This window comes from Tamandua tetradactyla, chromosome 9 (genome assembly GCF_023851605.1).
Source record: "Tamandua tetradactyla isolate mTamTet1 chromosome 9, mTamTet1.pri, whole genome shotgun sequence".
Lineage (NCBI taxonomy): Eukaryota > Metazoa > Chordata > Mammalia > Pilosa > Myrmecophagidae > Tamandua > Tamandua tetradactyla.
The window spans coordinates 15,621,773-15,634,028 of NC_135335.1; positions in this window are offsets into that span (position 1 = coordinate 15,621,773).

Sequence of the window (12,256 nt, forward strand, 5' to 3'; positions counted from 1 at the left end):
GCTCAGAGGAGCCATCAGTACTTGGGTTCCTTCACCTTTCATATCAATTTAGTCACACAGTTCCTGCAGGTATATGTGATTAGCCTCTATCTTCAGGGGCAGCAGTAACTCATCAATACATAGTCTTTATTTGTATTTCCATTTATCTTGGATATGGTAGAGGTAAATTCCCAACAATTCTTCAATTTAACACTGCAAGGAGAATTAACCAAGAGTAAAATCCTCAAGTACCCTTTTAATTTAGATGAAAGGCCAAAAAACCAGCTGCAAATCTTTTACTTCCTTCTATCGACTACTCCTAATTGGAAGTCAGTTGGAAGTCAGCCAAGAAAAAGTTCGTAGGGACTAGGTCTCTGATTTAGAGCTGAGCAGGGGAAGGGCTCATAAGGAGTCAAATGACTAGCTGACCCTTGTAAGTGTTTCCGGCTGTCTTCTCCCTCTACTACTGTATCAAACTCCTCATCTAAGGTTACCAACAACTTTTTGTTTCCAAATCTAATAGAGAGCTTTCATCTTAACTGATCTCTTTTTCTCAAAACAGCTTTTTTGAGAAGTAAGTCACATATCATACATTTCACCCATAGAGTGATAACTCAGTGGTTTTTAGTGTATTCACAGAATTTGTGCAACTATCACCAGTCTATTTTAGAACATTTTCATCATCCCAGAAACTCTACCCATTATCAGCAACTCCTCATTTCCCCCGCCCAGTCCTAGGAAAGCACTAATCTACTTTTTGCCTCTGTAGATTTGCCTATTCTTGGACTTTCATATAAATGGAATCATACAATATGTAGTATTTGTGATTACCTTCATTCACTCAGCATCTTTTCAAGGTTCATCTATGTTGTCGCATGCATTAGTACTTCATTCCCTTTTATGGCTAATAATATTCCATTGTATAGCTATATCACATTTTGTTTATTCATTCATCAGAGATGGTCGTTTGGGTTCTTTTAACTCTTTGGCTATCATGAATAATACTGCTATGAACATTTGTGTACAAGTTTTTGTGTGAATATATGGAATTCCTGGGTAATATGGTAACTCTATGCTTAACCATTTAAGGAATTGACAAGACTGCTTTTTGAAGTGATTGATTTTTGAATGCACCATTTTACATTCCCTCCAGTAGTTTATGAAGGTTTTGATTTCTCTACATCCTCACCAAAACTTGTTCTTTTTTTATTTTTTTCAAAACTTGTTCTTAACTGACTTTTTGCTTATAGCCATCCTAGTTGGTTGTGAACTACTGTCTCACTGTGGTTTTGATTTGCGTTTCCCTAATGACTAATGATGTTAAGCATCTTTTCATGTGCTTATTGGCCATTTGTATATCTTTGGAGAAACATATGTTGAGATCCTTTGCCCATTAAAAATTTATTTTTGTCTTTTAATTATTGAGTTGTAAGAGTTCCTTATATATTCTAGAAAAAAAACCCTTATCATATATATGATTTGCAAATATTTTCTCCCATTCTGTGAGTTGTCTTTTCTATTTGACCTCTTTAAAGCACTAAATATAGTTGAGCCCCCCCTCTAATTTTAGACTTTCTTGACTTTTATGACAGTTGCAACCATACACACCCTTCCCCCTGATTTTCCTCCTACTTTTTTTTTTTTGGCTATTCCTTCTTTGCACCCATTGTTAATCTTTTTAAAGTTTTAAATGTACATCTTCAAGGTTTTTTACTTAACTCTTGTTGTTTCTCATGCTACATATTCTCTCTAGTTATTCTCATCTATTTCTTCAAATATGCTGATATTTTCCAAATTTATATTTCTTAGATTCTTTTCTGAACCCCAAATTGCATCCAAATGATTTTTCTACATTTCCACTTGGAAATGTCTCATAGGAATCTCACAATCAGCATGTACAAATTAAATTATTGTTCTTCTACTGCAAACTTGCTTCTTGATCAGTGCTTCCTACTATGCTGTTTAGTAATGGCAATGTGGTCTTAGGTAAGTTTCTTCACATCACTGAGTCTGTTTCTTCATCAGAAAAATATAGATAATAATAGTTGTTATCTCCTAATTTTTAGCGTGTCAGGATTAAATGAGCTAATATTGTGAGGGTGCTTTGTGAGCAGTACAGAACTATTAACTATTATTATCTCTCTGATAACCATTAACTCAGATATACCTGCCTGAAGTCTGGTTATAATGTCTGGTACTCCCATCTCCCTTTTCCTTTAATCTAATCAGCCAGTCACGGGTGGTACAGATTCCACCTTCTGGAATCAGTCCACTTTTCTCTGACTTCACTGCTGCTATTTTGCTGATCTAAATTTCCCCTATCACTGCAATAACTTCCAAATTTGTGTACCAGCATCCACTTTACCAACCTCCCCCTCCCCAAGCCATTCTCCACTTAACTCCTAGAGCAACATTTTTCAAATTCAAGTTTAGAAAACCCACTTGAAGAAAAAGAATTCTCAAAGAAGAATTCTCAAGTTTGAAATACATGGCCTGTGTATTTCACATAGACTTTTGCTCTATGAAAATGTATTGAAATTTTTTGAGATATTTTATAGTTGTAACTGATAATTTAAAAAATGTTTTTCAAATTCTAATAGAAATCTAAGACCCTTGAGAATGCGTCCGTGACTCCCCAGACTCTGAGTAACCAGCTTTACATCTTCAGTAATCTTTAAAATCATAATTCTGATAATTTACTTTCTGAATAAAACCTTGAAGTCTTCCATTGCTCTTACAATAAAACTGCAGATTTTAAGCATGATCTTTAAGACCCTGAAATCTCTGGTCCTTGCCTACCTCTCCAGCATTATCTCAATATCTTAAAAAACCACCATGCACATTATGTCACCACCTCAATTTTTTCAATTATTCTAATGTGCCAAGTTCCTTCCTGCCTCAAGGCTCTTGCATGTGTGGTTTTCCTTACTTGATGCTCTCAGATGGCGCCACTACTCAGTCCCTCAACTGGCCCACTGTTCCTTCAGCTACAATGCCACTTCCTCAGAGATGCTTTCTCTGCACCTCCAGACATGACTTTCCCCCTTGTTTTCCACTCTCTTTGTACTCTGCCTTTCCTTTGTACCACTTATGGGAATGGCAGGTAATTATTTGCAACTGCATTATTGTGACTGAATTTTTATTTTTAATTGCATTTGTGTTTAATGCCTGTCTCCTCCACGAGACTGGATTCCTGATGGGTATATTTCTGTCCTATTAATTATTATATCTATTACACCCGACAAGATTCCTTCATAAGTTTCTCAAATATTTGCTGAAAGAAGCCACTTCTGATCCTTAAGCAAATGTTAACAAATGTGACTAGATAATCCATTGGAACAAATCAAGATTTAAACTGAAATAAACTAGAAAAGAAATGTAAACTATCGAGGTGGCTTCCATCAGAAGTGAGAGTGTGTTCTTTAGATGGGTTTTAAGCATCTGGGATTTGGAGTCAAGATGACCTGTGTATTAAGTATCTTAATAGTTATCTTTTCAGCATTTCTTTATCAAATAAAGCAGATCTACTTTGAGATCATCTACACTCCTTTTGTTTCACCTCTTTCCCTGCTGATAAACACAATGCATGCTATTTTGGTTATTTGCTTAGCTTACTGAAGGTGAACACTGGGGAGTGAGCTAGGCATCAAGATGTATAGTAAAACCCAGATCTTTCAGGGTTGATAGACTGAGCAAGATATGGCTCTGAGAGTTCACAGGAAGGTCAGGAGATACCTCTCAGGACAAGCTGCTCTAAGCTAAGGGCAAATGATGGTAGGTCTGCTCCCCTCTAACATATATCGTATATCGACATAAAAATTATAATTCAGCCAAAGAGGTATTCAGTAAGTTATGGTCTATCCTCCTAACTTGACAAACCAACCTTCATGATGACCTGCAACAAGAGATTTAAATTTGGAATTCTGAGTCTTCAGAGTTCCATACTGGAACATTGCAATATGGTAAAAGCCATTCTCTACCTTCACTCCCATGTGCCCACCATGGCAATGATTAAATACCCCTGCTCTTCCCAGGCCCACCCTGACCTGCACTGTAAGTCCATTTATACTCTCTCTTCTCCTACCCACCATGGTCCATGGGCTGATCCCCTCTGTCTTCCCAACCTCATTCTGACCTGTATTGTTATGGGTCTCCTGTATCTATGTAGGGACGCCCAGTTGGCTTGTCTAAGCTCCATCCACATTTTCAGCTGAGAACTTCCCCACTGGGCCCAGGGATACCCATACCAGGATGACAGAACCTGCTAAGAGGTTCATGCAGGCCTTGGAAGTAAGCTCAGGGCCATTTGGGCTGGGAATTCTGGGGGCTTGGGTTCTGGGTGGACATGCCTTCTTGGTCCTACACATCTCTTGCCTCATGGGAACAGTATATAGAGAAGGCCAGAGACGGGTCCTCTAAAGCCTGGGTTACTGAGTGGGGGCCCTTCCTTCTGAGATCTGAGGGTGATACAAAATGGTATAGTAGCAAATTGACTTATCCTATCTCTTTTTTCCTGTCATAAAAGTAAGTGTCTAGAAGAAGTTAAAACTTCTATATTGGGAAATTTTCTTTTTCAACCTGTTGATTTTTGATCTAGGTCCACATCATGCTGGTTGGATTAGTTTCTGTTTTCTTTTAGGTTATTCCCCATTCTCAAAAGACCATGACTACTAGCACAGATTATACAAATGCTTTACAAAGTTTACCTTATAGAGATGTTGGAAATATCAGGAGGAAGTATGAAGAGAAGTAGGATTTGGATTCATTATTAATTATTTATTCCTTATTGATTCATCAAATCAAACATTTATTGGGGGTGCAAGGGTAGTTCAGTGGTACAGTTCTCGCCTGCCATGCGGGTTCGATTGCTAGCCCACGCGCTTCCCAAAAAAACTAACAAAGAAACCAACAAAAAGAAACAAACAAAATTCAGCAAATGGTGCTGCAATAATGGGACACTCACATGGAAAAAGAACAAAATGTGATCCTACCATACAGCATATTAAAAAAAAATTTTTAAATAATTTTAAAAAACCATTTGTTGATCAACCTCTATGAACATCTGATTTCTTAAAGTCATGATCTTACACTTAAAATCAGAGGATAAAAAACATCAAAAATAAATAAATAAAATCAGAGGATACTGAAGTTTGATTAATTTGGAGGTTTACAAAAAACTGAAGGCTGTACCGTGAAAGTAATATAGGAGAAATAGAAATAAGTGAGGGAGAATTGGAGGCCGTTTCTACTCATTCTCTGATCAGCAATACCTGAGACCTCTTTGCTGAATGCATATAAATGTATGAGTATCCCTGAATCACCTGCAGCAGTTGAAAGTGCAGGCTGCTGGGCTCTGTTCTTGCCCCTCTGAGTGAGAATCTGGGAATTTGCATTTTTAACAAAAGCCTGTGATGACGCATATGTACAGTAAGCTTCCAACTGTTACAGAACCTGTTGGACTGGAGTAGTCTTATGCATCTGTAGTTTTACATAATGTGCCAGATAATTCTAATTATTTAAGATTTGGGGGCTATATGGTAGCCCATGACAAACTCTGGGATCTGTCCTGTAACTACTTGTTTGAAGAGTGCTTTGAAAACTATTGCTTTTTTACCTCTTTGCTTTGTATATATGTTATACTATACAATAAAAAAAAAAGTTTAAAAAGAAAAAAAAGCAGGGGAAGCTGTATGTGTAAGGAGTGGTATATGGGAAGTCTGTATAATATCTGTTCAACTTTTCTGTAAATCAAAACTGTTTTAAAAATAAAATCAGTTTATTCAAAAATAAGACATAGGTTGCATAAAAGAAAAAAAAAGATTTAGGAGCTATTGGACTATGTGTCCTCTAGAGCAATTCATCCAAGCCAGTGGTCCTCAAAGTTTGAGGATCAGTAGCATCAGTGTCACCTGGGAAACTGTTAAAAATGCAAATTCTTGGGTCCCATCCCAGACCTACTGACTAGAATCTCAGAGCATGCAGCCTGGCAATCTGTGTTTTAACAAGCCCTCCAGGTTATTCTGATGTTACTAAAGTTTGAAAATCACTGGCTTATAGTATCCCGCTAAATGTCATTCCCCAACAGTTCAATAAATAGACACTGACATTCTCTGAGCATTCTGTTCTTCCAGGTATTTGGGAAGGCTTGAGAAGTCACAGTTCTCAAAGCTTTGCCAAATGCCATTTTATTTGCACTCCTGATTTCAGTACTGGAATTAACAGAAGACTGTAAAAGTTTCAGGAGGTAGAAAAAACTCTTTGAATATATACTATGGTGGCAATTCTTATAAAGATGTTTTAGTTTCTTCTTTATACTTTCCATACTTTTGCAAATATTAAACAATTTTCCAATGCATAACACATACTCATAGAAACTGCATAATTGCCAAACTGATTGTAGCTGTAGTTGGCTGGCTGTGGCATTGAATTTAAAGTTATTTCGAGAAGGCCAGGTTCTTCTAGCTTCTTATGTTTTTCAGCTGTCCTTGGTTGGGAGTTGACTTCATGAAGGATTTTGTAGTGTTACAACTGTCTCTCCTTTTGTGGCTCTTTCTGAGCAAGAGTCATATATGAGAGATGACCTTCACTGTATTAGTCAGGGTTCTCTAGGGAATAGAACCAACAGGAAATATCTATAAATATGGGATTTTATAAAAGTGTCTCACACAACTGTGGGGATGCATGAGTCCAAATTTTTTTTGATGAAATTTTTCATCAAAAAATGATGAAGTTTTTTGATGAATTTCCCAAGAGAGGTGACTGGTTGGCTGAAGGAGAGATGAAAATTCTCTCTTCCGTATGCTGAAGTCATCACTTCTCCTTTTAAAGCCTTTAACTAATTAGATTAAATGTCTCTCATTGCTAAAGATACACTCCATTATTGATTAAGATGTAATCAGTTATAGGTGCAATCAACTTACTAATGATTTAAGTCCATGAAGTATTCTTGCAGTAATGAGTTAGGCCAGTGTTTTCTTGACCAGACACCTGTCCAAGTTGACACATGCACCTACCATCACACTCATTGTTTTAGTTAGCGTTCTCTAGAGAAACAGAATCAGCAGGAAATATCCATAAATATAAAATTTATAGAAGTGTCTCATGTAACCATGGTAATGTAGAGCCCCAAATCCGTAGGGCAGGCTGTGAAGCTGATGACTCCAATGGAGGGTCTGGATGATCTCCAAAGGAGAGGCTTGCTGATCAAAGCAGGAAGAGAGCCTATCTCTTCTGAATCCTCCTTAAAAGGCTTCCACTGATTAGATTAAGAATCACTCATTGCAGAAGACACTCCCCTTGGCTGATTACAAATGGAATCAGCTGTGGATGCAGCCAACATGATCATGATTTAATTCTATGAAATGTCCTCATAGCAACAGACAGACCAGCACTTGCCCAACCAGACAAACAGGTACCACCACTTGGCCAAGTTGGCACATGAACCTGACCATGACACTCATGTTTTGTTGTTTGAAGGTGTAGTTTCTGAGAGGTTGTTGGACCTTTTGCTCTTTGCTATTTTGAATAGAAGTGAGTTGCCATTCTGTTTTGCTGACTTTTCTGTAATGTTTCTTTCTTTCACTCTCTACCTGTCCCTCAAATTAAGTATCTGATTTATCTGATTTATCCTTATGTTTGGGAAAGAGCTATGTTTTTTAATTCTTCTTTCTAGATGTAAGCATTTTCCATCATTTATCTCTCTGAACCATTCACTCCACCTGGAGGTAAAAATGTCTTTACTTAAGATTTCAGCTTGCTCTTCCATTTTCCATCCTGATCTACTCATAATCCAGCCATTTGTCTTCATCCAAAAAAAAAAATACCTTGACTGAAGAAAGATGACATTCGGGTTTCTCTGTCAGCTAGGAATGCATATGGAGATGTCTGCTAGCTTTCTTTCCCGGATTCTCCTTTCAGATGGCTTCCCTGGGGGCATTTTCTTTCTGTATCTCCAAAGGTCTTTGTGTCAGCTCTGAGGCTTTTTCCAAAATTGTTCCCTCATAAGCGACTCCAGTAAGCAACCCCACCTTGAATGGGAGAAGATACATCTCCAAGGAAACCACCTAATCAGAAGGTCCCACCAACAATTAGGTGGGTCACATCTCCATGGAAACAACTTAATTAAAAGATCCCACCCAACAATATTGAAGTAAAATTAAAGAACATGGTTTTTCTGGGATATACAACAGGCGTACAGGGGATATCTTTATTTTTCACAAAAGACTATGCTCAAACTTTCTCTAAGTGCCCTTTATGGCAGAATTGCTATGTAAGTCTTTCTTTCTTTTTTTTCATTTTTTCTAACAGTGTTATTAGGATGTACTTATTCTGTGTTCTGGGCTGTAGTTGGATCAACTCTACTTGGCAAAAATTACTTTTTGCATTCTGATGAAGTGTCTCTGGGAATGGGCTCTCCTGTAACCAGTATAACTAAGAAAGGATATGAATTTAAGTTCTCTGTCATCAAGTGCAGGATTCAGAAAGAGGTAAGAGGTGTGACCATTTCAAATAATTAACTAAATTTCAGATTTTACCTTGCAGTGGTACTTTGTTTAGAGTTAGTGCAAGATAAGTGCAGTCAAGGTCAGACATGAAGAGCATGTTCATTTTTTGATAACAATGTGGTGGTTTGGAAGTAAATGTACCCCAGAAAAACATGTTCTTAAATCTAATCCATTCCTGTGGGTGTGAAACCATTGCATATAGGACCTTTTGATGAGGTGACTTCAGGTCCACCTCAGTCAGAATGGGTCTTAATCCTATTACTGGAGTCCTTTATAAGAGAATGAAATTCAGACAGAGGAAGAGAAAGCCACAGAAAGCAAGAAGCTTAAAAAGAATCCAAAAGAGAAGGAAGACACCAGGAGATGCTGCCCTGTGCTTTGCCATGTGACAAGCTAAAGATCAATGGTTTGCAGGCCCTAGAATTCCAGTCTTCAGGGAGAAAGCATCACCTTGATATGGATTTTCTTTTAGCTTCAAAACCATAAGCTAAGAATGCCCATTGGCTGAGTTGATCCATTTTATGGTATTTACTTGAGCAGTCTAGGAAACTTTAAACACTTGGCCTTGCAACTTTTTGGCTAGTAAGATGATTGGAACCAGAGATTTGGCCATGAAGAGCCCATAGCCCATAAAGGGAGAATTTTTTGGACATATTGTATTATGACTTTTTAAGCACTTTTAAATCTTCTTTAGTAATAACATCTTCTATAATCTGGAGACACTGTACTATAAGAAGGCATCATTACTACTTTTCATATTAAGAAACTAGGCTCAAATGGTGAACAAGTTACCTTTTCATGTAGCTGTCACAGAGGAAGGACCAAAACTGAGATATTACCAAACTGGGGTTTACATTCTTCCTTTGAAGAACAAGGCATTGAGAAAAGGATGGACAGTAACATATATCAGAGATAGAAAATACAAGGGGAATTCAAAGGAAGAAAAGATCCAAGAAGGTTTGACAAATAGGTAGATTTGCTAGTATACTGTTTATGATTTTTCTATGTCCATGAATGAGTCTGGCCTATAATTATCCTTTCTCATAAAATCCTTAAGATTTAAAATCATTTGGGTCAGATTGAAATTTTTTGACCCCTGAATACCCAGCAGAACTTGGTAGTAAGTCTTCCTGCATCTTTTGTTTTTCTTTGTGGTTAATAACTAGCATGAAGATGAGTCCAGGTGACTTGACTGAGGTAGCAAGAGAAAGCAGGGGAGCTGGGGAGTGAGTCTGCATTTTCTAACAGACTATGTAACCTTTCGTGGAGGATTAAAAAGTGGACTTTGCATTTAACATGAATTTGTTTTTTTTTTTTAAACACGCAGTGATTTTATAACATGAATTCAAAAGAATTACATTTATACGAAAATTAAGTGGAGAATAACCCAAATAGCCATTTAGAGATTTGTGTGTTTTATACAAATAATTCTAATTCCTTCAATATGCCCTTCACATCCACAAAATTTACTATTTTGACTTTATTGTAGATAAAAGTTTGACTATTTCTGATTTCTTTTTTACTTTTGCCTTTATGTTCCTTTCCCATATATCAAAGCATGCCTTATTATGGACATTCAGAAAAAATTACAAAGGTGAAAGGATTAATAACCGGACTAAAACGTTTATACAATTGAATAAGAGATACTAAGTAAAATACAGAGAAATCAACCACAATACTGTTACTGGGACAACCAACTGTCAAGTATAAAAGCCAATCAGAACTACAGGTTTCTTTTAAAGTCTATTTTCCTAGGGTATGACAACCATTTCTAAAATTTTCAGTCTTGCAAGACTTCTTTGAAAGTATAGTTGCAAGGACAGATTATTATATGTAGATCAATTTTGTTGACAACTTCAAAATTTCTCCAGTTTCTGTACTCCACAAAAACAATGATGACATACTTAAGAATATTTTAAAAATAATTTATCACATTGGATTCTTTCAACAAATTTTATGACATGGAAGAATCTCCCCCATGATGGCTGCATTTCTGTCTTAGACTTATTTTTACTTATAAGGATTTGCCGCTTAAAGGACAGGATCTAGAATTTCATTAGTTAGCATTAAAAATAAAAAACAGGACCATAACACTCAATTTAGCTAGCAGATGTGAATAGGGAGGATCATTTTTTTAAGTGTACAGTTCAGTGGTTTTTTTGTATATTCACAAAGTTGTGCAACCATCTGCACTATATAATTCCAGTATATTTCATCACCCCTCCACCCCTGCCAAGAAAGCCCTTACCTATTAGCAGTAATTCAGTATTTCCCCCATCTTTCCAGCTCCTGGCCACCACTAATCTAATTTCTGTCTGTATAGATTTGCCTATTCTGGACACTTTATATAAATGGAATCATATAATATGTGATCTTTTGTGTCTGACATCTTCAATTTAGCATAGTTTGCAAGGTTCATCCACGTTGTAGCATATATGAATACTTCATTTTTATGGCCAAATGATATTCTGTTAATAGATATACCACATTTTGTTTATTTGTTCATCAGTTGATGGACATTTGGTTTTTTTCCCTTTTTGGTTTTATGAATAATGTTGCTACAAACATTTGTGCACAAGTGTTTGTGAGATCATATGTTTTCAGTTCTCTTGGGTAAATATCTAGGAGTAGAATTGCTGGTCATATGGTAACTTTATGTTTAATTGTTTGAAGGACTGTCAAACTGTTTCCTAAGCAGCTATATCATTGTACATTCCCACCAGCCATGTATGAGGGTTCCAATTTTTCTTCATTCTTACCCACAGTTGTTATTGCCCATCTTTTTAATTATAGCTATACTATGGGTGTGAAGTGGTGACTCGTGGTTTTGATTTCCATTTTATCAATAACTAATTATGTTGAGTATCTTTTCATGGATTTATTGGCCATTTTTAAATCTTCCATAGAGAAATGTCTACGAGATATCTTGCCTATTTTTAATTGAGTTATTTGTCTTTTTATAATTGAATTATAAGAGTTCTTTATATTAGGTACAAGTCTCTTATAGATATATGATTAGAAAGTATTCTGTGGGTTGTTTTTCACTTTCTTGGTAGTATTCTTCGCATAAAGATTTTAAATATTGATGAAGCCCAATTTGCCTGTTTTTGTTTTTTTCTTTTGCTACTTGTACTTTTGGTGTTATATCTAAGAAATGTTTTTTTTGCCTAATCCAAGGTCAAGGAGATTGATACCCTTTTTTCTTCTAAAAGTTTTATAATTTTAGCTCTAATGAACAGGTCTTTCATCATTTTGAGTTAATTTGTACATATTTTGTGAGGTTGGGGCCCAATTTCATTCTTTTGCATGTGGGTATCTGGCTATCCCAGCATCATTTGTTGAAAAGTCTATTCTTTTTCAGTTGAATCGTCTTGGCATCCTCCTAGAAAATCAGTTGACCCTAAATGTGTGCATTTATTTCTGGATTCTCAATTGATCCCATTTTATGTCTATCTTTATTACATTACTGTAATGTCTTGGTTACTCTAGCTTTGTAAGTTTTGAAATTGGTAAACGTGAGTGCTCCAACTTTGTTCTTTTCTGTTGGAGTTGAGTGAGCTTGTTGCAGTGGGCTTTTAACACTTCAGCAGGCAGTTTACAGTTGTTTCTCAACTTCATTTCCAGATTGGGCAGAGAAGAGAAGATCAGCCAGAAGTGAAAGAGTAATGCCGTCCCAGGTCTTTTGTGAGCATGCCTGCAGCCCTCCATATGCATATAGCCTTCTAGATTCACAGGGATATTTTCAAGATTTTTAAAGCTCTCTATTCATACTT